Below are 26,375 nucleotides of genomic sequence, written 5' to 3'. Positions count from 1 at the left end.
ATGTATGTGGAGTTTAGTACAATATACCACTACTTACCAATACATACTTCCTGTCGCGATATTTTGAAAGTCGATATTCTGGCCATAATATTTGGTCGCACAATATTTACAACTTGATATTCCTCACATAGAAAAAGATTGTGAAATACCGGGGAAGACACAGATAGCTTTGACCCCACTAATGTATATTTAGTGGATGAACTGTTGTGAACAGCCATTTCTGCAGATGTAATGGGGCACATGGGTTTCTGCAGATAAAAGCCTATATAAAAAGAATAGCTAATTAAATTATGTTCCGTTTGTTGTCCTACAGTGAATAAATGGTACTCACCCCTCATTAGAGGTACACAGGTATGAATGTATCAGGCGTGCAAACACTGGCCGGAGTGTCCTGCCGGTGGATTCAAGAAGAACAAGCATGCTAGTTCCTCAGTTATCCTGCTCAATATGAATGACATATGAGAGAACACAGAAATGTGGAGCTCTAGTTGTAAAAAGCCATGAGTGATTCATAGCAGATAAAAGGTCAAGAAGAAGACCCTAGCTGCGTGTAGGCGAACAACGCCTTTCGATACAGGTTTTTTTAACTGATGGAACTTTAAGAAGAAGGTTCAAATTCGGTAAAGGACTTTTGTTAGGCTGGTAGAAGGAAAATACTGGCAATGAAAGAAGGGCCTTGAGCGAGCAAGGCTTTATGACTTTTGGTAAGACTCTTAAAGAGAACCTGGTTATTATTGGGCAGCCCGCGCAGCTGCAAGAGGTGGAGGAAGACAGATGCTCTATGTGGCAGTCTCAAGACCAAGCAGGATGTGAAGGAGCTGCAGGCGGTGAAGCAAGTACTGGTGAAGATCAAGGAACCGTCTGTTGCCATAATCAAGAAAGGAGCAGACAAACACTTGAATCGCCAAAAATTTAATTTTGCCCTGGATGAAGGAAATGGTTTTCTTTTATATTTTAAGGTGGTGGAAACACGTGAAAGTGATGTTATCGACTTGGGTTAACAATGTAAGGGTTTGGTTGAACATAAACCCCATGTTGTGCACAGAAGCTACAGGGATAAGCAGTCATCCAGATTAGAAGGCCAACAGGCAGAGGAGCTGAGAGAAATAACCCCTTCAAAACGAAAACTCAAACCTTACACAAATACAGTTTAAGGCCATGCCCTATTATTCTCAGACCTAACGTGGTGAGACATAAGTTAGTTTTAGCTGTAGCCGGGCCTTCATCTTACTGCACAACCAGCTGGGTCACACTGGTGTAACAGGTGAAAGAAAAGCCAAAGTGTCTAAAAAATCTGGTCAAGGGGACAACATACAGATTAATAAAAAGGGTGATGATCCATGCTGAACCCTGAGTCACTCCATCAGACAACCTTATAGAGCAAGAATGAAAAGGGCCCATACAAAATGTTTGGGACATTTCCAAGAAACCTAATGCCCACATCTGACACTGGATACCTTCAGGCTAAAAATCACAACTACACAGAAGACAATGTCGAGGGCGCTGAGATTCAGAAGACTAAGAGCGACACTGCTTCCCTGACCTAACTTCACGCATAGCTTATCTAGGATGGAAGCGACTCCAGTGCAACGGCATGGTCTAATCCCCACTCGTGCAGTTTCTAGGAGGGAATTTTCTTTAATAAAGATTGATAATTTCCTCTTGACTTCTCGCTCAATTATTTTAGCTGCAAAAGGGAGAAGATAGTTACTCAGGACTAAAGGTTCAACTGAAGGTTTGTTCAACAGGAATGAAAGGAATACTCAGGCTTGTTCCAGGCATGCGGAACAATCACAAGTTTGAGGGTAGCAGATCACTGGCTAGGTGTAAAAAACAAGTTGGGCAGGAGTCAAGAAGAGAACTCGATTTCACATCCATAGCTATGACCCTTAAATGGAACCTTTAATGGAGTGAATTCAAACAAGTGTTTGGGAACTGTTAATCTCAGACACATTATCTGTAGCCAAATCTGCACTCAGGCTATCCATTAGAGGTGCATCAGGGGCAATAAGGAGCATTGAATTAAATACATCTTAGTGGGAAAGAAAGAAGCAAGAGATTCACAAAACTTAGCTGAAGGGGGGCTATAAGTGGTGCAGCATCTAGAGTCGGCATATTCTTCTCCGACGGTTACATGCAGCGATGGGGGCAGATGTAACACGGGAAGCATTGTAAGAAGGATGTGCTCGTCTAGCTTCTTTTTGTTTTCAAGGATCTAGCATATAGATCTTGATCTTCAGGCTCTCTCAAGGCTTTACAGGCTCTTTAGGTTATAGAAGCCAATGGCCTATTGTGATGCATAGTAAATCATTTGAATGGAGCAATGGCATCCACACCTGTGGTAACTAATACTGTTGTTTTCGATACTCGTAAGTGCTCAAGGAGGATCGGCTAATTTGTGGGGCCAACTGTTTTTTATTGATTTTAGTGTCTATGGTTGTCACTGTTGGGCATTAGCCGGCACTAATAGGATGGTAAAATTAAAAATAATGTCCCTATGGTAAGATGAATCAAAGCTTCATTTTTAATATTAGAGATAAGGTTGGGAGTTGAAAAAGTGAGGTCAATAATAAACCCTGCTCGTGTGTGGGAAGGATGGCCGGTGGTGTACAGCCTAGTGTAGTGCAGTTCTCCATTAAAGTACGAGCAGCAGAGGCAGAAGGTCAATCTGTCCGAATATTGTAATTGCCTGATATAATAGTCCTCATGCTATGAACATGATGGGAAGAATGAAATTGGAAATTTTTCATCCAAATAGGGACACTACACCCGGTGTACAATACACCAATGCTATTCTGCATCTAGAATAAGTGGGGCGATCAAAGTGATACATTTTTTAGGTAGTTGTGCTTGGAGAATTTTTAGGCCAGGGGTATCATTAATCCATGTTTCAGTAGGGGGCATGAATCTCAGAGAGCGGTTTGGCCTTGGGATAGTGACACACTACTGTTATTACCAGTTCTGTAAGCCATAAAGAGATTGGGCTTGTCTCCTACAATGAAGGTTCAGCGGCTGACAATGTAGGCGTACAGGTAATGCTGAGGGGACATGGCACAATAATGGGGTTGTCTCTAGACTACAAGGGTTTTGGGGGTACAGTGTCCTTTGTACAAGGCCATGGTTTGCGGCTAAAGAGGCTTCAAACTTTCACAGTAAGAAGACGATTATACTCCTTGTGTTCTTTCCCGATCCAGTGCCTCTAGAGATGCCTCTTTATTCCTTTTGTGTCTGTTGGGCTGTGTAATTCATTTGGTATGGATATATTTTATTGTGCATACATTTTCAACTGATAAATAAATTGCCTTTTAGTTTGATTTCTTTACCTAATCTGAAGTGTTTTTAGAAGTTTCACACTTGCCTTTAATTCTACAAACTCATAGGCTACTTTTCCAAAAACGTAATGTTGTTCAGTCAAAGCCAAGACCTCCTTGTTGACGTTCCTGGTGCTCCTTGGGTGTTTGTGACACGTGTTGCCATTGCATCCAACACATCATGAAGACCACCAAGGCACATCTCAGTTCGCACATCTCTGTCAGCGGTGGTGAGTGCAGTTTACACTGTAATAAGTTCATCTTACTTCCCAGGGTATACCACAGAGCTGTTGGGTTTTGAATATATCCTGTTTACAATACGATAGAGTTTGTAGAGTACTGAAACACAGACAATATCCTTAATCGTAACAATTGTTTTACTTCCTCACCATAAAAAATTGCCCTGCTCTCTTTACATAGCTCTGATTGTAATTTTACAAACATTTGTTATCATGTTCTTCTGTTTCAGAACTGTTGAGTGTGTGCCACCACACAAATACAGTGATGTAGGAACCACCCTGACAATACCAATGGTGCTATATTTGTTGCTTGTAAGTGCAATCTGCAACCATCAACTGGTGGCCGCCTGGCAATGCTCTGCCACAAAGCACCAGGCATGAACGCCACAAGTGAAGTCTCTGCCAGCACCACGTTAGACGCAGATTTCTGCAGTTACCATGGACCCAACTTGGAGAATGGGATGGAATCGAAGGGTTCATGGCCGCAGTCACGGAACGGATAAGCTGATCCTTATGACAATGCGGGCGATTGAGGGTCCCTGTAATTGCTCTCAACCCCCGAGTGAATATTTTCAATTCAACGACGCTTCTCGAAGACCCAACAGCCATCCATCTTGTATGGATTTCACTTCATCCGCGCACTGTGAAGGAAATGCCTAATAAGTGCGAATTGCTAAACGATGGGCGGACAACCAAAGGTCAAGTGGTCCCTGGAGTGTCCACTGGGCATGAGGTGCACACTGAGTGATCAGGCGGCATGGAAGCGCGCCTGATCTTTCACGAAAGCAAGTTCAGCCTTCAGTTCGTTTTGCTAAGTGAATACAAGGAACAGAGGGAGTCAGAACCCTACAAGAAAAAGATAAACAGAGGCACAAAGAAAATAACACATAGACAAAATAATACAGTTAAAAAAATACAATTTAAATAACATCAAGAGGTTCAAAAAACATACAAAATGAACAAAATGGTTCAAGTAAAAATAAATACAAGGTATGACTGTAGAGAACGCCCCCTTAAGAATATGTTTTATTTTAAAGCATATGTTCACAGAGAGATCCAGTTGCTCAGTGCTGGGGATGCCAGCTAGCTCTCTGTCGGTAGAATAGATCAGTGGTTCTAGACCTTTTGACTCTGTGAACCACCTCTAAAGCACTACTGAAAGCCGGGGGCCCTGGCCTGAGCAACGTTAACGTTTTGAACCTGAAAACAATATTCAGAAATATAGAAAAAAGTGTACATCAAACAAATACAAAAAACGACCAAACATTTTATTTCATTTGCAAACAAAAAAATAAACAAAAATCTAACTTTTAATTTTGATGAGGTTGGAGCATTTCAACATGTGCTTTTATTTCTAAAAGACAAGGCAATATGCTAGACTCTAGTCTTTTTTGCTCCTTTTTGTCAGCATGTTCCAGTTAAGGCCATCAATCATATAGCTCCCAAATAGCTCCTCGAGACCAGGACTCCGACCCAGTCCCTGCTGCCGCCAGCTCGAGACCGCTACTCGCAGGCCCACCGGCCTACACTTCTCTCCGTTTGGTCCATATTCAGCCTGGTCATTGTTTAAGGTATTCTGCCCATTACTTTACTGGGGCTTTGATTACAGGATCCTCTGTTGGGAGGTTCTCTGGGTAAGCAGCCTTCGTTGCTCCCGCCTGTTTCCAGCTGCTTTTCTTCCCGCCCCAACGGTGTGCCCGCTCTCCGCCTCCCTGACAGCTCCTCCCACCTTCCAGGACTACTTATGCAGGCTGCATTGCGCCCCCAGCGAGTAGTCCTCAACCTTTCTGGTCATGTTCAACTCTCCCGCTGCCAAATGGCTCTGCGAGACCGGGACTCTGGCCCAGTCCCTGCTGCCGCCAGCTCGAGACCGCTACCCGCAGGTCCGCTGGCCTACACTTCTCTCCGTTTGGTCCTTATCCTGCCTGGTCATGTTTTTTGAGGTACTCTGCCACTACTTCACTGGGGTTTTGATTACAGGGTCCTCTTTTGGGAGATTCACTCGGTAAGCAGCCTTCGTTGCTCTCACCTATTTTCCTGTGTTTTTCTTCCCGCCCCAACGCTGTCCCCGCTCCCTGCCCTCCCACCTCCTAGGACTACTTGTGGAGGCCCTTGCGCAGCCGCGCCTTTGGCACGTCAAAGGCAAGCCCATCTGCGCTCATCCACGTCTGGACCGTGCCCAGGATCCCAGGCCCGCCAGACAACCGCCGCTACACAGCTCCTGGTCCTCCACCCCAGACACCAAAACAACAGATACTTCACATCCTACCCGCTATCTACCAAAAGACCTTTCACCTGCCGCCAGTGCCACTACTAATGCAACACAGACAGTGATGGATCCTGCGCAGCTTCCGCCCAGAGGACCACAAACAACTCTGAATCCCTCAAAGGCATCCTGCTCAACGCCCGTTCCCTATGCAAGCACACCACGGAAATCTTGGACACTATCACCTCCCTCACCTCCGACGCGGCATACATCACCGAAACTTGGTTCAACCCCATCTCCAACCTCGACATTGCAACCACAACACCCGACAGCTATAAGATGATTTACCGAGACCGCACAGACAAACACGGAGGGGGCATAGCCATAATGTTCAAGGAAACCATCCAATGCACCGCCACTGACAACAACCCCACACTGATGATGGAACACATCAACTTCCAACTACAGACTGACACAAAGACCACGGTGTGAGGCACCGTCGCCTAAAGACCCCTGGGACCCCGACCAGCCTTCGGCGACATGATCTCGAACCTCATTACCCCACCCCCCCACCCCCAGCCATCGAATCCCACCACTAAGTCCTGCTCGCCAATCTCAATTACCTCGTTGATGATCCCAATGATGCCCACTCTACCTCCCTCCTAGAGAACCTCAACAACATAGTCCTCACCAAACCCACTCACAAAGCTGGTCACAAACTCAATACCATTTTTACCTCATGCGACAGAAGCAAATTCACCCACATCACAGAACTCACCTGGACTGACCACACCATTGTTCGTTCACCTTACCATCTCCGATGCCTACCATACCATTGCCAAGCACCACCCACCGCACCAAGGGCAAGGTAACTGAGACTCAATGGGCACAGGCCCTTAGCACCACACTACTCAAACCCTCAGCAGACCTTGACCAGGCTGTCCAGAACTTCTCCGGCTGGATCAACAAATGAGCCGAGAGAGTTGCCACAATGAAGCCAGCAAAAACCAACAAAACCTCAAAACAAGCCAACTGGCACACCCCGGAGTTCAGAACACTAAGCACTACTGCTACCGACTCGAGAATCGATGGTGCATCACCAAGGGCCCTGCCATCAGAGCTGCTCACAAACCAGCCCTCATCAACTACCACCTGCGCATCAAGGACGCCAAGAGAGTAGCCTTCAATGCCTGCATCAACACTATGACCAATCACACGAAGGGACTCTTCAAAATTGTCAAGGAATTCTTCAACCAGACAACCACAGAGAACACCATCCACCAATCCCAGGAACTCTGCAATACCCTTTCAGACTACTTCCACAGCAAGATTGCAACCATCTACAACAACTTTGACCCCCAACTCACCACTCTCTGCCACAACAACACCAATCAACCTGAGAACCCCAGTCGAACGATACCTACCTGGTCTCCACTTACCACTCAGACCACCACAGCCATCATGTTGTCCATCCACTCCGGGGCGCCCAAGACCCCTGCCCCCACTGTCTCTTCAACCTCGGAACCAACCCAATCAACACAGAACTCACCAGCATCTTCATCACCTCCATCTCCATAGCAACCTTCCCAGACAGATGGAAACACGCAGAGGTCAGACCGCTCCTAAAGAAGCCCTTGGCCGACCCCAGCGACCTTAAAAATGACCGACCGATCTCCCAGCTCCCCTACCCAGCCATAGTACTCGAGAAAGCCATCAACCAACAGCTCACCTAATACCTGAAACAAAACTACCTACTCGATGCCACACAATCAGGATTCCGTGTCAACCACAGCACTGAGAGAGCGCTGATAGCCGCCACAGATAACATCAGAACTCTCCTCGACCTCAGAGAAACTGAGGCCCTGATCCTCCTCGACCTCTTTGCTGCGTTCGATACCGGCTCCACCACACCCTCATCAACAGACTCTACAACATTGGTATACAGCAAAACACCCTCAAGTGGATTGCTTCCTTCCTTTTAGAATGCATACAGAGCATCCCACTGCCTCCGCACCCAAGAACATCATATGCGGCGTACCCCAAGGATCATCCCTCAGCCCCACCCTGTTAAACAACTACATGAACCCCCTCCAAGACGTCGTCAGATCCCATGAAATCAACATAATCTCCTATGCTGACAAGATTCAACTAGTACTCTCGCTCACCGAGGACCCCTCCAACGCTAAAGCCAACTTCTGCAACGCCATGACCAACATAGCCAGATGGATAAGAGACAGCTGCCTAAAACTCAACTCGGACAAAACAGAAGTGCTGATCTTCAGGAAAAACAACTCCCTATGGGACCACAGCTGGTGACCAGCAGAACTTGTACCAACACCGACAGACCATGCACGCAACCTCTACATCCTCCTCGACAGCCAACTGACCAAAACAGTCGTGTCCTCTTGCTTCCACATCCTCTCCATACTCTGCAGAATCTTCAGATGGGTCCCAATCAACACCAGAAAGACTGTCACACACGCCCTCATCACCAGCCACCTCGACTATGACAACGCTCTCTACGCTGTAATCTCCACCCAGCTCCTCAAAAGACTCGAGACCATACAAAACACCACAGCCAGACTCATCCTGGACCTCCCCAAACAAACATCATAAATCACCTCAGAAACCCTCGACTGGCTCCCCAACCAGAAGAGAGGCCAGTTCAAGATCCTCATGCACGCATGCAAAGCCCTACATGATCAAGGACCGGCCTGCTGTCCTCTGTCATTCTTTGTCACCTCACCCCCGCTTGTGTGGCACCTGAGGCAGCTTCCCTTCCCGGGCACACACACAGCCCCACCCCAGTACTTCACAGGTCTTTAAGAGACCATTTGCATGATAACAAGGTTTTGTTGTATTTCACCTCTTCTTAACGCCCCAGCAGCTCCACTCGGACTATCACTTGAATCGCCCGGCCCCCACAGAGCAGAGTCTGTGTTTGCTGACACTGTAAAAAAAAAAAAAAAAAAACACCGGTACGATGTCTGCAAGGTCCGCGGGCCGCCAAGAAAGGCTTGCCGGGCTGCTGGCGGCCCGCTGGCCGTACTATGAGTACCCGTGGTCTAGAATGTGTTTTTTGGGAGATCATAGTAGTAAAATGAGGTTTGGGATGAGTTAAGGAGAGATTGGGGGGGGGTGAGTCTTTAGAAATGATGTCTGCCTCTTCAGACCCAGACTAAATAGAGCAGCCTGATCCTGTGTCCTCTGAATCCTGGCAAAGAGTGTTTTTTGTGTGACTCCGGTGTACTCGATGTTGCAAAGAGCTGTGACCAAAGCTTGCGTCAGCTCCACCAGGAGATCCTGTGCGGTGACTGGGAGGGACAGAAAGGAGCACACAGGTCACACCCAATCTGTGAAAAAGCAAGGGATGCACGGGCCATGTAAAGAAGGATCTTGGCTTCCTAACACCCGAGTGTTTATGATTCACAAATGGCTTCAGGTTTGTCTCGTTGCTGAAGTTAGACTAGTCTTATGTGCTGTGACAGTAGATCACTGCTGAGGGTCACCATTAACCAGATGGAGGTAAATAATTTATCGGAACACCCTCCATTGGTGATCACTGTTGAGTAAAGACACCTTTTAACTAAAAGGCCAAAATAACCTCATTAACCTACCAGTGACTCAGACACGTACTTTCTATCAGCAGCACATCCTATGTTCCGCTGAGATCATTTTTAACCATGACAGGCAGTAATTTGTAACAAAATCCTAAATTTAAATGTGTAGACCATTCCTGAGTCACAATAGATGTGACCCTGTGTGGGCTTGTATGCAGCATGGATGGAACGTGGAGGCAGCAGAGCCATGGCGGATGGATACATGCAAGGACCTCATTACTCCATTGTTATGTACATCTCTGGTAGAGAGCCACTGGGATGAATAGTCAAAGTCAGTAACTCTCAGCTATGACATAAAATGACATAAAATTAGTTGTTAACAAAAGCTGTTACCCACTGTTGCTATGTCATAAAGGAATTCAAGGCTGCTCCGGCCGGGCTCTCTGAAAACCTGTCAGAGCGGCTCTGGAAAGCAGGGGGCACGGTTTCTGGAGAAGAGGAAGGGGAAGGCAAAGAGAGTGGTTGGGATTCGGCGGTATGAGGCCACATATTGCTTACTTTTTTTGGGGGGGTGGACAGGGAGCGGAGGCCATGTTATTTATGGCTCCCTCATTACTGCTCTGCTCTGCTCCACCTTAGCAGTTGAAAGCAGAAGCAAATGATTTTGGGAGCCATATATAACTTAAAATTAATGATGGGTAAAAAGTGAATTGCGGGATGTTTTTCACCTCAGCCTTCTGAGTGACATCATAGACAACTTGAGGTTTGCTCCTGTCTTCTTGATGTCACTCAGGACCCTTCAGTAATTCACTGTTACCCATCTATAATTCTAAATCCTTTTATCCCATATAAGGACACGTCTGTAGAGAAAAACCTTTTCCAAAGTCCCCAACTCTATTCATGCAAGCTTCCTGCAGAGAGATAAATGGAGTTTTGTTGATGATGTGTTTTTGTATCACAAAGAGCAATATATCTTCATTAATTGCTGTAATGAGATGCGTAACTGATTAGAAAAACATATCAATTTAGTCTTTCATTTCAACTGAGGCTCAATTTATTACTTGAATATTTAATTCACAAAGGATTAAAATCAGTTGATACCATCTACATTGGAGCAGCTCAGGGAAAGAACATATGTCTTCATTCAAATAGGCTTTTCTGCTGCTCAATTTAAGAGGGAGCCGCGTGGCTGATCATTTCGGAATCAAGCAAACAGACGTGATGGGGGAAAAAATCAAGCACCATGGTCCAATATGATTCCAAAAGACTTATGACCCAAAGGAGATTGAAGGACGCCACAAATAAAACGATAACTGAGACTCGGGCTAATGTACTCAAAAGATCAGGTTAAATCAACACAGTCTAATTGATTGCTCTGTGTTACCACATGCAGCACTGTTCAGCCAGATTAGCAGGACAGCAAGAAAATAGCAACACAGAAGAGGCATGAATATTTCATGCTCATCACCGTTCAACAGTTTCCTCATACCCTGAGTGATGTTTCTATGACTTAAAACTAAAGTAAGATTCGCACAGCGGCTATGCAACGCTCACCAAACGGAAAAGTTATAAGCGGAACAAAAAATGCCCTTTTAATAAAGTTACACCTAATCACATATATCAACGTTACTCTTGAAACTCAAATAAACACTGAAATTCACCAGTTACAGTTCTCTCTAGTAACTATAACTCGTGCCCTAAAGGCAACTATAATTTGTGGTCCTGCGATGCACATGCTTGTCATCAATGATGTTATTTCAAAAGTTGAGGCGCTGTTATCAATGATCAGGGGTGTAGCTTCGTGGGGGGGGGGGGGGGTGTTTGGGGTGTTACACCACCCTAATAAATGTATTCTTTAGAAAATTGTTGGGTACAAGAGCTTTCAGTTGGGTGCGGTGAGGTGTCTGTGGGATTTCACCTGGGATTTTTAAATACTCACTCAGACAAACAAACACACACACTTGCTCTCTCTCTCTTCTCTCCCCTGTTTTGAAGGTCTTAAAGCATGGGTATTTTACAAAACATTGAATTTTAAGTACCCCTCACAGCCCGCACTCCTTTCCATTGGCCCTTATCCAACCTCATGCGCCGCTTCTCACGTAATAGTTGACATGATATGCCAGCGTCATTGTCGGAAAATCTGAAGCTCGCACCCCTAATCTTACTGACCAAGTTAAGCCCCTGCCAATCATGTTATAGAACATGTCATGATTGATGTAATAAGTGGGGTAATTAGTTGTGCATGGCAAGGGCGTGAGTTATAGTTACATGAGGGCACAAGTTATAGCTACTAGAGATAACTATAACTGGTAAAATTCAGTGTTTCTTTTAAATTTAAAAGAACAAGTTACTTACCTTCAGTAACGCTTTTCCTGGCACATACAGTATCTATCAGAGGATTCCTCATCTTTTGAATCTCCCAATGCGCCAGCATTCCACAGAAACATTTACTAGAGATAACTGTAACTGGTGAATTTCAGTGTTTTTTTACATTTTATATTATTTACGTTGTCACTGAAATGTTCACCTAACTATAATGTCGCTTTAACCTTTTTGTGTGTGAATTTCTAGGGCTTTATTAAAGTAATAATGTATTACCATACATAAAAATAACCTCCCCTCATGCACAGCCTTTGGATGTGTCCAATCCCGGGGGTAGCCAACCCCATCCTACGCACGGTCTTTGCGGCCAGGCCCAACGTCCAACCGACTGGTGAAACCCTCCTCCCTAAGCCACTTCAAGTCCCAGGGACCTGACCCCCGGGGTCTTTGTTTTATTTAAGAGGAGAGGCACACTGCCACCCTCCCCAATCCACTAAGGGCCAAGGGTAGCCCGTCCCCGTCACCTTATATTTACATTAAGGGAAGGGGGAGCGCTTTCCCACTCCACCTGCCAATAGAGGCCCCTTGGACCACATCCCCCATGGCAAAATATATTTGTAAATGGGAGGGGATGTAGCCATCCTGCCTGAGACACAATGGGCTCTGGGGGGGCCAAATCTCCAAGACAGAAACATATTTTAAGAGGAGGCAGTATGTGCCCCCCCACGAGCCACTATGGGCCCAAGGACCCCATCCACTGGGGTCTTTTGTTTTTTTATAAAGGAAAGGGAGGGCACGCGTTTCCCGTCGCAAGCCTATAGTGGCTTTGGGGTCCCTCATACCCCAGGGCTTTGGGTGAGAAAAAGGGGCTTGCGTGAGCAGAAATGAAGCTCCCGCCGAGCGGGAGCATATTCACTATTGCCAGCTTCCACTGGCACCCAGGAGGGGTGCTGGCGGGGGAGCTGGCGAGGCCGCAGGGGTGGAGGGGCTCCTCCCACACTCCCCAACCTAAGAATATGATGAGGTGCCCAGAATCGGATCGGAGCACCCACCAAAATTAAGAATGTGGCAAGCACCCACCGGCACCAGAGGAGCTGGTGGAGCCGGCGGGGACCTTGTGGCTCATTCCACCGCCCACAACAAAACAGTATATTGTGGGTGCCTCTAGTGTGACAGGGCACAAAACAATTTTAAAAAAAGATACACAGCGCAAGACCGCATAAACATAAGAAAGCAGCTTACCCACTCATCAACTATTCACTGCTCTAGAGAGCAGCGCTCCATAATGCTCTGCAAGGGGTTTATATAAGCATTTTTCTCTTTGTTGTGGTGTCCCAAAAGAGGGGCAGAGGCACCATCAACAGTTTATTGAAATGTTGTAGGGGGCTGCAGGGAGCGCAGCAGCCCCATAGAAACATTTAAAGAAAACTTGCACTTTACCTCCTGAATCATTGAAAACATGACCCCAGGAGAGTTTGCTATCGTTTGCAAAGCACTCCGAGCTGGAACTGAATGTTCTTCAGCTGAAGCGTAGAGACCCCTTGTGGTTGGTCCTATGGCTGCATTCTGTGTCCTAAAGCATGTTAAAAAAAGCCTCAAACACATGGTTATGGTTGTTTTGAATAAAAGTGTTTTATTAAAAATATTTTCGTTTTTATTACTCTAATGTATGTATTAATAATGAATGCATTGGATAATGATTACATTAGTTTTATTGGTAAAACATGACAAATGTACTAATGTGTTGACCTTTTGACAAAGTCAATAGGCCTGCTCTATATATGTTGATGTGATACACCCCCCCCCCCGAGAAAGCTTGTAGGCCTGCCCTTTATTGATGTTCTAAACCTTTGACAAAGCCACTAGGTCTGCCTTACTTAGAATGACACCTCTTATATTGCAATGGCCAGGCCCTGCGACCTTTCCCACACCGCGCACGGTCAAAGCGTGAGCATGGCGTGCGGCCAGGCCCGGAGGCCAACCCCATGCTGCACATGGCCAAAGGTCCTGCCCGACGGAGGGTTGGTATAGTTGGGTAAGGTAATAAAATATTACTTTAAAAAACAAAAAACTAGCAATTCACTGTAAAAACAAAGGTTAAAGTGACGTTTTGATCAAGAAAAGTGGGTTCCTGATTCAAATATAGGCAGAGTGGCCGGTAATATCGTGAAACGAGAAAAACCACCTGGAAAGGGGGACAGATTGTCACCTGCCTTTACTATTATACTATTATAAGAGCGGAAATATCTCGATACAAAATAAAGAATTTTTTAACAAAACCCGGTATGGATCGAGAATTCAAAAGATACACTTCATCATACTATTAATTCTTTTACAATTTATTAGATCATTCAAATATCATATCAAAACTAAAGTATATTATAAATAATTTATAAAACAGTAAATGTGCCAAAATATATATTAGATTTCTTCTTTTTTCTCCCTTTTTTTCTTTTCTTTTCTTTCCCCCCTAATATACTTCTCTATTATCCCACAACATTCATACTCAATCACTCAAACCTTAACCAACAATCTCACTCATCCCACATCTCTAGTCATACCACTTAAGGCAAAAATACATATGTACACCAATATGAACAACAGGAGCAGGAACAGTGATGGTGCATATAGCTGTGAAAGATTTGCATAAAGGAAAATATTTACATCAGTCCATGCAGTCAGACCACCTGTCTTGTGTATATTTTGTCTCAAGTCAGTTAACTCTGATAGAAATAGTACTGTTTCATATATTCATTTGCATATTCATGAGATATTATTTCATATTTTATTCCTTAAAGAAGTTACAAATATTCCTGTTGCACCATGAAAACTGTGCCGACGCCTGTTTCGGTAGGTGCCGATAGTGGGGCCAAAACCTTCCTCAGGGCTCAATAGTTTATTTAAATTCTGTAAGAAACGGAGGGTAAGGGGACTACTAATGAAGACACAATACTTGATTTTCCTTGAATAGTCAAGTCTTCTCATATCATAAGGTTTTAGAAGAATGGAGCTGAAGAAATTAATCAAAAGAGGCTTAAAAAGACAAACAGCCCCATCTGAATCCTCCAAAGTTGTTTAAATGAAAAAAGATACAGTTGACTAGGGAAGACTAGAGCTGGCAGGTCCAATACCAGCACACCTGAATACTCTTCGGTGTCGGCGTGAGAAATCGGTGCCGGTGGTATTCATTACCTCTGGCGTATCCATTTAATCCATTGTGAGCCGCAGAGATGAGGACATGACTATGCATTTATAGGATATTCAGAGCTTTTCCATTTTATGCCGACACGAACTTAGGGTGACAAAAGCAAAAACAACAAATGATGAACATAATACTGAACAATGCAAATATTTACCCTCAGTCACAAAGATGTGGGTTTAGTCTATCGTTTTTTTTCTCACCATGCCACCCAGTTTGGACCCAGTCATATGCCAATAAGTCTTGACCCTGCTCCTCATTGAAACAGTCCAGCCCGAACTGCCAAGCCAGGTCTTCCCTGGACCGGAAAAAAGCATCTTGGGACCAGTTTCGGGGTATCATCCTTCATCAGCCAGCCTAGCTTGAATCCAGTGGCGCAGGGAGCACAGGACCCACATCTGGGCATACCATTCCCACTTAGGGCGACAAAAGCACTGATGCAGCGGCGCAAGTTATAGTTAGCTTCGATAACTATAACTGGTGAATTTCAGTGTTTTTTAGTTTAAAGGAAAAAGCTACTTACCTTCAGTAATGCTTTTTCTGGTGGATACAGTATCTATCTGCGGATTCCTCACCTTTTGCGCCAGCATTCCACAGAAACTTTTCTTGTCAGCTCTCCCACATCCACAAGGGTGTCATAATGCCCATGGCTCCGCACGCGGCATCGCATGACTTCTTTAGAGTCACAAGAAGCCCTCGTCGGTGTGCTATCAGTTTCCACTTGTTTTTTGTGCCTCTGAGGCAAACAGGTGAAACCAACATCATGAATGCAATTACAGATTCTAACTTTAAATAAAACATTTATATATATATGTATACACATATATGAAAAGTGAAATACATACAAGATATAGAAATAAACTTCTTTCTGGTATATGCAGACAAGCAACTGGGAGGCGGGTGGGTCAGTAAGGAATCCGCTGGTAGATACTGTATGCACCTGAAAAAGTGTGACAGAAGGTAAGGAACTTGGTCTTGTGATGGATACCACTACCTACAAGTTCCTCACCTTTGGAATAGAATCCCCAAGCAGTCCCGCACTCAAAGATGGGTGCTTGTCTGCCTATACCAAAAAATCTTGCAAAACAGAACAAGCAAAGTGACTGATCCTCCTCGCTTCGGAGTCTAAGCAATAGTGCTTTGCAAAAGTGTGGAGGGAGGCCCAAGTTGCCGATTTAAAGATGTCAAATACAGGGACCCCTCTAGCTATAGCAAAAGTAGAAGATTCAGGTCTAGTGAAATGAGTGCCAATACCTTCTGGAGGTTCTTTGCGAGCCACGGTGTAGCAGATTTAAATGCAAAGGACGATCCATCGTGACACAGTCCTTTTATGCACAGCTTTTCCTTTCATCTTGCCTACATATCCAACAAACAGCTGATCATCCAGCCAGAGACCACAAGTTCTGTCCACATAAAAGCTAACAGCCCTTTTGGGATCCAATCGATGAAGCCTTTCCTCCTCTTTAGGTGGATGTGGAGGTAATTAGAAAGTAGGAAGGATGATGGACTGGCCCAAGTGGAAGGGTGTAACCCCCTTTGACAGGAAAGCAGTCTTGGTTCTCAAAACCAGCGTAGAAAGTCGTGAAGGGGGTCTTAACATTTAGGACCTGCAATTTAATAACTCATCTAGCAGACATTATAGCAACTAGAAAAGTTGTCTTAAAAGTAAGTAATCTTAAAGGACAACTATGTAAAGGTTTGAATGGAGAACATATCAGATAAGTAAGTACTAAATTAAGATCCCACTCAGACATAGTGAACAGCGTGGGAGTGTATTTGTTAGTCAGTTCCTTAATAAACCTTAACACTATAGGGGAATTAATCAGAGAAGGTTGATCAGGTAAATAAAGAGATGCCGACAGGTCAAATAGCCCTTAACTGTAGCAACTGCACAGCCTTGCTGCGCCAAAAAAAGAGCAAATTGTAAAATATCGGACAAATGAGCCTTTAAGGGGTCGACAGAATTCTCACTACACCATTTTACAAACTTAGCCCATCTGCAAGCATTACCAATTTGGTGGAGTGTCTTCTGGCCGATAAAATAACATCCACCACATCAGGGGGGGAGAAAAATAACTAATTTTGTCCCGTTCAATCTCCAGGCATGTAGGTGCAGGCTCTTGAAGTGGGGGTATAGAACCTGCCCCTATGATTGAGAGAGGTCTACCCTGTGAAGAAGACAGAGCGGAGGGCAGAGTGATCGGCCAATCCAGGGTTATTACTATAATCTGGACCTGGTCTTGACGAATCTTCCTCAGAACCAGAAGAATCAGGGGAATGGGGGAAATACGTAAAACAGCTGGGAGCCCCTGTCCAATTGAAACTAGTCCCCCAATGCTCCCTGCATCGGATACTGGAGGCTGCAGAATGATGGGCATTACATTTTCTCGCGAGTGGCAAACAAGTGTATCTGAGGGGTCTCCATAGCCAGAAAATGTGAAGAACCACTTCCAGATGTAGACGCCACCAGTGATCGGCTGAGAAAAGCAGACTGAGACTGTCCGCATGCACGTTTAGAACTCTGACCAAGTGATTTGCTATGATGCATATCTGATGATCCTGAACCCAGGACCGTAGAGCTTCTCTGCAGAGAAGATACAACCCTACTCCTCCCTGTTTGTTTATGTACTACACAGCAGTAGTATTGTCTGTCAAGACCAACACTGACTGACAGCAACTGGAATGGAGGTAGGCCTTGAGAGCCAAAGGTATCATCTGCAATTCCAACAATTTGATATGATACAATAATTTTTTCGGAGAAAAAAATCCTTTGACCGCCGGATCCCCTAGATGAGCTCCTCACCCTAGAGTGGAGGCATCTGTTATCACTGTGGCCACTGGAGGAGGAGGGTGAAATGGCTTCCCTTGTGACAGATTGCTGGACACACCCTACCATCGAAGACCCGCTACAGTGTCCCTGGAGATCCCGACCGACTCTTTGAGATCTCCATTGTGTTGAAAGCACTGCCTGCGGAGGCACCGCTGGAGGGCTCTCATGTTCCATTGTGCATAGGTAACCAACAGAATGTAGGAGGCTATCAGACCTAGCAGGCGCAAGAACTTCAGGACTGGAACCATAGCTCCCTTCTGAAGCATCGGAATCATAGCCTAAATGCCCAGAATACTCTGAGGAGGAGGGTACGCTTGATTCACCATAGTGTCCAGTACTGCCCCTATAAACAGGGTGTGTTGTGGAGGCTCTAGGTGGGATTTGGGCTTGTTAATGGAAAAGCCCAGGTTGAACAACAACTGAGTTGTCAACTGCAAGTGATGCAACACCAACTTTGGAAACTTGGCTTTTATAAACCAATCATCCAGGTATGGTACCACCTTCTGAGATGTGCTGCGACCTCTGCCATCACCTATGTGAAGACTCAAGGTGCGGAACTTAGACCAAATGGGAGGGCCGCAAACTGATAGTGTCGAGCCCCCGCGTTGAAGTGGAGATATAACTGTGCAACTGCAGAATGGGGATGTGAAAATACGCATCCTGCAAATCAACCGAGACCATCCAGTCTTCCTTCTTCAGTGTAAGAAGCATCTGTGCTAGGGTCAGCATTTTGAACTTTTCCTGCTGAGGAACCAATTCAAAATTCTGAGGCCTAGGATCAGACGCAAATGACCATCCTTTTTGGGCATCAGGAAATACCAGTATCCTCCACCCCTTTCAAGCTTTGGAACCAACTCCACTGAACCAATTTGAAGCTAGGATTGGACGACCTGTTGGAGGAGCAGAAGATGGTGTTCAGAAAAGAAACCTTGGTGGAGAGGAGAGGGTGGGGGAAATTCCTCGAAGGGTAGGGGGTACCCTTTTTCTACAATATTTAATACCCACTGAGCCGATGTTATGGATCTCCACTGTGGTAGAAACTGGGACACCAATTCTCCCACTGGAAAAGCATGCTCCAATATGGGAAAACTGGGGCTGCTTTCCAGTGACATTGGCAGAGGAGAAAGACGAGGAGGAAGAAGATGGCTGATAGATGGCTCCTCATTCTCTACCCCTGCCCCGCCCCCTATAACTTCTATATAGGGGATTGGACGGTTGCACACACACACACACACAAACACACCCACCCATATATATTTAATTACACTAGTCGCTGCTTTCGCTGCCCTGCCTTCACGGGAGTGTCGTGTTTTGCCATGCGCAGTGCCCGTCTAAAATTATGCAATAACTTGGTTTCATGTCGTGCAGAAAAACAAACGCGCACTCAGGACCTGATTATGCCACAAGATTTATTCCGAAATCAGCAGCTCAGCGACGCATTTCGGCTCCAAAGCCTTGCTCACGATACGCGCACACTGTTGTCTCAAAAGCTTACTGTCCATTGCACCTGTTACTAGTGTTCAGCAGCTATCACAACACATCAAACTCTTGGCATCTCTAGACATCAGCCTAAAGGTGTCCTACGTACGCTAAAGTTTCAAGACAACCTCTGACTATCCACATGATTTCCAGTGTGATCTACTGTACGCAAATCAGTGTTAAGTGGATGTCTTGACATTTTTACATTGATTTGATCAATCTGCACCTACGTTTGACTCTTTAAGACTAGTAGCTAATATTCAAACGACTTAACAGCTGTTTTTTTTCAGGGCTAGCAGCACAGTATAGAAAGGCACCTGAGTCCGGCAGGAGTGCATGCCATCAGACATATGAAATACCCTAAAAAAGAATGATTACTACCAAAGGGCTTGAAGCTCCCTAAAATAAATATTCTAAACAGCTCCACTAACCAAGGACATAAACCTTTACTGCTTGTTCCAATATAAGGAGTATTTGAGTGCACTCTGGAACACCTGGGAAGTTATTTATTACAAGCAATGTTCCACATCCATTGCTTGATGTAGGGCTCTTATTCTGCATCCTCTTACTCTTTGAAGATTGCTGTACAGTGCAACGATGTAATAAAGGCAATCAGCTGATGAAGTGTTTTCGTAAATGTACTCAGACTAGCTTAGACGATGCTGCTGATGAAGTCTCCTGGCCATGGATAGAACTGACGAGTCAGCATCAATCCAAAACTGAAGTATGTTTGAGCTTCCTGGATGCAGATGACTTCAAAGATGCAACAGGTTCTGGACAGGTGCTGAAGGGTTTAATAAATCCTCCTCATAAAGATACCTAGAAAAGGGGCTTGAGGGTGCCGTGTAGGCTGAAGGTGGTGAAGGTACTATCCCACTGTGGATAAACCAGCATTACAATCAATACCTGTTGCTAATGTGCATTTCTTAACTCAGCAAATGTTAGCCCTGTGGTTGGTGTCTCCACGTATTCCTGGGGTGATTTCTATAGGTTACTTTAGTGTTTTAATGCATGTGATGACGCAAAGAAACCACAACCCTCCTTACCTGATCTTAAATTGTGTCACTACCTAATCTTGCACCTTGATAACTCAATGCTCAGTCCTCTGTTGCTTTTATCTAGGTTTGCACTATATAAGTAATTTAGAGAACAAAAAGCTAACATAAACTCCTGCAATTTGATGTCATGATATGCAATCCAGAATGTACACTGATGGCGGCCAAGTGTTCATGAATTTTTTGCAAATTCACATGTTTATCGCCCAATATACCTCTGAACCTGTCTACTCCTCATTGTGTCCTAGAATCCTTTCCCATGTGACAATTTTTTCCCCACTGTATTTTTGCAAATTTGTGCATTTTTTTAAGATGCTAAAAAAATAACTGAAGCCCTTCAGTAGAGAATCATATTTCGCAAACATATACATTATAATTGATGTCATATGTGAGGTCCTAAACAGTGCCTGATGGGGACACGATTTATGGTAATTTTAATAAACCAGAACTGGAAAATGTCCGTGTTTTTTGTAACCTTTACTATGGTTTTTGATCATATACCACGTCCAACTGCTCTTTGAACTTAACCTGCTTTTCACGACCAGCCTTCGGCAAGGCCCTATGGTCAACCTGCCACTGACGCCCTTGCTCCTTCTGCCAGATCCTGCTTTTAAAAAAATAAAAAAAATAAGTATGGATCATGGTTGGGAATCCGCAGCAAGCTTCATGACCAGGTGCTTCAAAGCTACGGCTAGCTTCATCGGTCTGTGCTGGACCTCTCGTGTCTGAGTCTAGGGACACCACAAAAGGTCCCGCACAGGTCCATAAGGCTTGCCTTGGGATCACGGCTCCTGGCCATGAAACCTGTTGCCGGTTAGTGGTCCCTCTGCCAGGGTTCGCAGACCTGCACTGCCACCAACACAGCCCACGGACCCATAAACCCTACAAGAAAATCTGTTTTCTTGTTATATTTTTTCACAGGGGTGGTGGTGGTTCCCTAGGTTCCTCCCACACATGAGATATTTGGCCAGGAGAGGCTCCCTCTGTCTCCCTCCGACTCTGTACATTTTTTTTCAGGATGCCTGAAGTTAACCTCTGTGTCCTATAATAGCAGCAGCACAATTTTCTGAAACTGCAGCCAGGAAATCAGAAAGCTTCGGATCCACAAGGCCAGATTTTAGTTCACAGGCCCAAAAGCTTGCTTCTTCAATTAAATTTGAATATTGTTTGTGTCCATGGAGGGCCTCAAACCAGGTTTTGTAGATCTCTGCGAATTAATAATCCTGGTATCACTGTAATTTAGCTCTTTCATGTCCACAACATTTTTTTGTTAATAGTTAGACGTTCATTTCTCGAAAACTACTAGTCAGATTTATACTAAACCAAGTAAGGGAACTTCATGACACGTTTGCAGCAAATTCGCTCAGCCTTTTTTAGATCTCGCCTGGTGTAAGACTGCGCAGACATGCGCAGTCTCACTGGCGAGATTTAATGTTTTGGTTAGATTTCTCTAGTGGGCTTTAAGCCCCGCCCCTACTTTCCATTTGCTGGTGTCACCGTTTATGCTAAACGGTGGCCAGCCATTGGAAAGGAGCGTCTCGTGACGTACACTTTTCGCTTTTAGAGCCGTCCTAGTTGGACTGGCTGTCCCGACTTACTGCTGGCGTAAAAGGTTTTCTTATCTTTATGGGGCCAAACACATGGCCCCATAAAGATAAGAAACCAGTCATGCGAGTCAGTCCAACTGGGACGGCTCGCGAGCCAGTCCAACTGGGACGGCTCTAAAAGAGGAAAGAGAAAAACAACGTAATTGCGAGCGCTTGTTTACCTGCTTGCCGCTGCGTTCTATCGGGACCCCGGGATGGGGCTGCAGAGGTTCATGTCGCCCAGCTCCCAACTTCTTGGCGCAACCCCCTCTCCCGGCCCTCAGCTGTCCCGGGCCCGGCCTGCCCGCTCCGCCTCGGCCGCTCGGACATAAACAAAATGGCGGCTGTTGTTCCTCTCTCGGCTCCGCTTCGGGAAAGCAGCTTCGGCAGCAGCGCACAGGTTAGCAGCTTAGCTCAATCGCTGGCGTCGAAGAACTCTTGATGTCACTGAGAGAGTGCTGTGTGGCGTCACTTTCGAAATCGCAATCACCATTTAGCAGTGTGTTTCAAATAAAAGTGTTTTGGTTATGAATTCAGAGACATTACATACAGACTTGTGCCTTATCCTTATAACAAATGCTCACTTTGACCCACACACTTTCCTTCTTTTCATTCAAAATCAACAAACTAACCGTATTTTGCAATGTGGGCAGGTCTGGTGCCATACAGTATCACCTGGGAACTCACGCGCTCTTTATGGGCACCAGGTGGCACATCACCTGAACAAAAGATGGGGTGGTGCGGAAGGGGGGTGGGGCTGGGGCAAGAATGACAAGCTGTCCGAATTGTTACTAGTCTTTTGAGCCATGCAAAGTTTCTCTGTAAAAATTGTTTCCTGCCTCGGCTATAAATGTCCCCAATCTTCACCCTTGTACCCCTTTTAATAAACAAAAACAGGCTTGCAGGGAAAGCTCTAGAGACAGATGCCTGGCGTATACTGGAACGAAACTCAGTACGAACTTAAAACCATAAATTACAGCAAATTGCATTTTTATTTCGCAAATAAGCGCCATTAATGAAGTGCAGCTTCAGACGGGTTTTATTGACTCGAGCTTAGAGCTCGCCTGATATCCTGGGAGCAAGCTGCTGCGCACACACACACACGCGGCCTGACTACCAACGTGTTTCAGCAGTTAAGTAGAACTTAGAAAATACGTATAAAAAAGCATTGAAAATGCAATAGGCCTCGCCTTTTATAGTTAAAGCCATTTGCTTTGCTATATAATACCATTAGCAAAGCAAATGGCTTTAAGTTAATAAAAGGCGAGGCCTATTGCATTTTCAATGCTTGTTCCTGTATTGGACATCAAAGAATCCTACAGAAAATGTCACTTTTTTGGGCCACTTTCTTTTTGCCCCTGTTAGATGTCTTCAAATAATTTGACAAGCGATGAACTTTTCATTGTAAGGTTTTGTGCAATTTCATCAAACGGCGCCAACATATTTAAGAGATCAAAAATTGCCTTTACTATGGAAACTCTGCACTATTATTTATATATTACATTTTTTTGCTTTCACTTCACAAAATAAATTGGTACTAAATCCATATATCACAGAGAACTGTGAAATATAGAATATATTTTACAATGACATGTCAAATATTCATTTCATCCTCATAATCACAGCCCCCAAACAACTAGAGAGTGTTAACGCTGTAAGGACTACAAGGATTATACAGCAAGGATGACCAAATTATGCGGCAAGAATATCTAAATTATGCACCAAAAAAAGCAAGTCATGTACCACATTTTCTGACAGTATTAATTTAATCCTTTTGAGCTATAAACCGCATTTTTGTTGAAATCTGCAAATGTAAATTATGAGGTAAATATTGTAAATCCATAATTATGTGGTAAACACGTCTCTCACAGAAGCGCCTAAATTGATAGACCCTCACCATTGCCCATTGTTTTATCAACATGTATTCAAGACAGGTAAACAGAACCTACACAGCTGAACTTTTTCAAATTACCTACTTCAAAATAGGCATGTAGTATAAAAAAAGACATCATAGGTACCATGTTTAATATGGTCCAATATTGCTATCTCCGGGCCTGATTCTCCAAAGGCCTCGGCACTCGTGGCGGCGACCCCGCAGTCACGGGGAGTCTCCGCCCTCAGGCGGAATCTCTACAATGAAAATTGTCATTGTGGAGATTTTGCCACGAGTGCGGAGACTCCCCCGCGACTGTGGGGTCGCCGCCACGAGTGCCGAGGCCTTTTGTGAATCAGGCCCAGAGGGTTCTTGTGACATTTACAAACCACTTAGCCTCCATTGCCTGTTATGCATCATTTCTCTATAGATACATACTGAACGAAACTGCAGTTACCGTAAAGTAATGGTCAGACTAGTTAAAATGTACAGCATACCACATGCCCCGCATTGGACCCCAAGCCACTGACAGTGAGTGGCAGCGATACATTTTAGTACTAAACTCTCACTGTGTACTGCTCTCTTCCTCGCCAAAACAATAAAGTGGGAGACAGAGAAGTTTAAATAATGTAGTAGGCTTAACCAACAATGTAACAAAGTTCTTCTCCCCCACATGTAGCAGGCCTAGAACCATTGAAGCCCCCTTCTCTGCTCTGAGACAGCAGAAAGCATGTGACCTGGCTGTTCAGATGACCGCAGCTGCCCGAAACCCGTCTCCCCCCATTGCCTTGAGACCCTCACGGGTGACTAGTGCGCACTACAAATCCCTGATTGATTGATTGATTGACCGGTTCTCAGAGATGGAAACTGAAATGGTGTCCACTGGGAACTCAAACTGGTTGGAGCAGATGTTGCAGTTATTTTGGGCAGGACTGAGGAGTCAAGTCTGTTTGGAATCTGAGAGGCTGTCTTATTGTCTCAAGAATAAATGTTAGAAAGCATCCCTGCTGAACAGCACCTACAAGTGCTCTACCCTCTTGACGCTAGATGCAGTTAAAGAACATTATTTAGCTGGGAAAATTTGATTACATGTTCTTATGTCCATGGTCTGACTGCCTGTGGTCTCCCGATCCGTCTCCCTGCCTAGTCTTTGTGTCCATATATTAGTGTCCCTATGACCTAATGTCAGTGGCCACATGAACATTTTAGTGCCTGTGTTGGTGCCTGCCTATGTCGCAGTGTCAGTCTCCCAATATCAATGCCAGTCACAATGTCCCTCTGTTAGTGTCCATATATCAGTGTCCACCAATCAACGTCCCCATGTTATCACTGGTGTAACTATGTCCACAGGTATCGCCAGTTTCAGTGTCCCTCTCTCATTGGCCAGTATCCATATCCCAATATATGTGCCATTTTCCCCGTGTCAGCATTCCAATGTCAGATCTTCTGTGTCATTGACTATGAGTCAGCGTCAGTATCCCAATGTCCCCTGTTCGGTTCTGTGTCTATATGTCTGTGTACCTATGCAGAGTCACTGTGGCAGTCACCCATGGCAGAGTTGTGGTACCCAATGTCCATGTTAGTGTCACAGAGTCAGTATTAATACTGATGTCCCTCTGTGAGTGTCTCTGTGTCACCACCAAACACTAAGGTCAATTCCCCAGTGTTGGGTCCTCCCTGTTACCCTTCTGTTACTAATATTTACAAATGGTAGTGGTGGTCTTGTTGGTAGCACATCACTCTCTATGTGCATTATACATTAACATCACGGTATTGGTGCCCCTCAAGGTTAAGAATCTACACCCCACTACCTAAGGTGTCAGCCCACTGTGGCCCAAATGAACCCAGTGGTAATGTCAAAACATATGAATAAACCTCGGCACTCTAATCAATTCAATATTGATTCATAAATACTTCTCTATGCAAGTCAATTTAAACACACCAGCAAACAAAAAGTTTTTTACTTGCTGTTCAATTTAATATACATATGGAACATACAGCTTTGACCATATATTTGGAAGCAATAACATTGTATTCCAAAGACGGAGGGCTTGGTACAATGATCCTCCTGTCAGACGTTGGACCGGCAGCCGACACGTGTTTCGTTACAAAGTAACTTTTTCAAGGCTTCAATAAATAATGGATAAGTTCCAAAATTATTCCATAGACATTCGGGTCTTCCAGTAGAAATGATCAGTCCCCAGAACGGAAACTGCGCCCCACTGTTTCAAATGAATCCAATATTTAGTCATAAATTGGTAGGCGAAGAATGTAGGGCTATGATATGCCCCTGTCCATGAGCATTCTACAGTGTATCAAGGCCGTTCCGAGTGGCTGTTCCAGTGTTTTGTCAGTATCTTAGTGTCAGCATTTCCCCCCCACACACAGTCAGTGTCTTTGTATCAGTGTCCCTAGGTTGTGTCACTGTTGTTGTATTGTGTCCTAGTGTCTCTAATTTGGTGTCAGTATTCTTATTTCTTAGTGTTCTTGTGTTGGTTTCACACTCCAGTGCCCCACCCATTATTGCTTGCCCCTAATGTCAGCGTTCCAGTGTGACTGTTCCCATGTCAACAATTTCAAGTCAGTGTTAGTACCCCTGTGTCAGCGTTCTCGTAATTGCAGTTTCTCCATATCACTGCCTTTGTTTCATCACCTCCCTGTCAGTAGTCACGTAAGTGCACTAGTGCAGTGTCCCCACCGTCATTGTGCCTGTAT

General features: G+C 44.8%; 1 protein-coding gene across 1 annotated transcript in view; it reads right to left on the bottom strand.

Annotated features, from left to right (window-relative positions):
• MPV17 (mitochondrial inner membrane protein MPV17) overlaps window positions 1-26,375 on the bottom strand; it is a 470,774-nt gene that overhangs the window by 205,530 nt on the left and 238,869 nt on the right. The window lies entirely within an intron of this gene.

The sequence above is a fragment of the Triturus cristatus genome, chromosome 6, assembly GCF_964204655.1.
Source record: "Triturus cristatus chromosome 6, aTriCri1.1, whole genome shotgun sequence".
NCBI classification, from domain to species: domain Eukaryota; kingdom Metazoa; phylum Chordata; class Amphibia; order Caudata; family Salamandridae; genus Triturus; species Triturus cristatus.
Note: the sequence above shows the minus strand (reverse complement) of the source record. Positions and strands in the feature narration are given on the sequence as shown.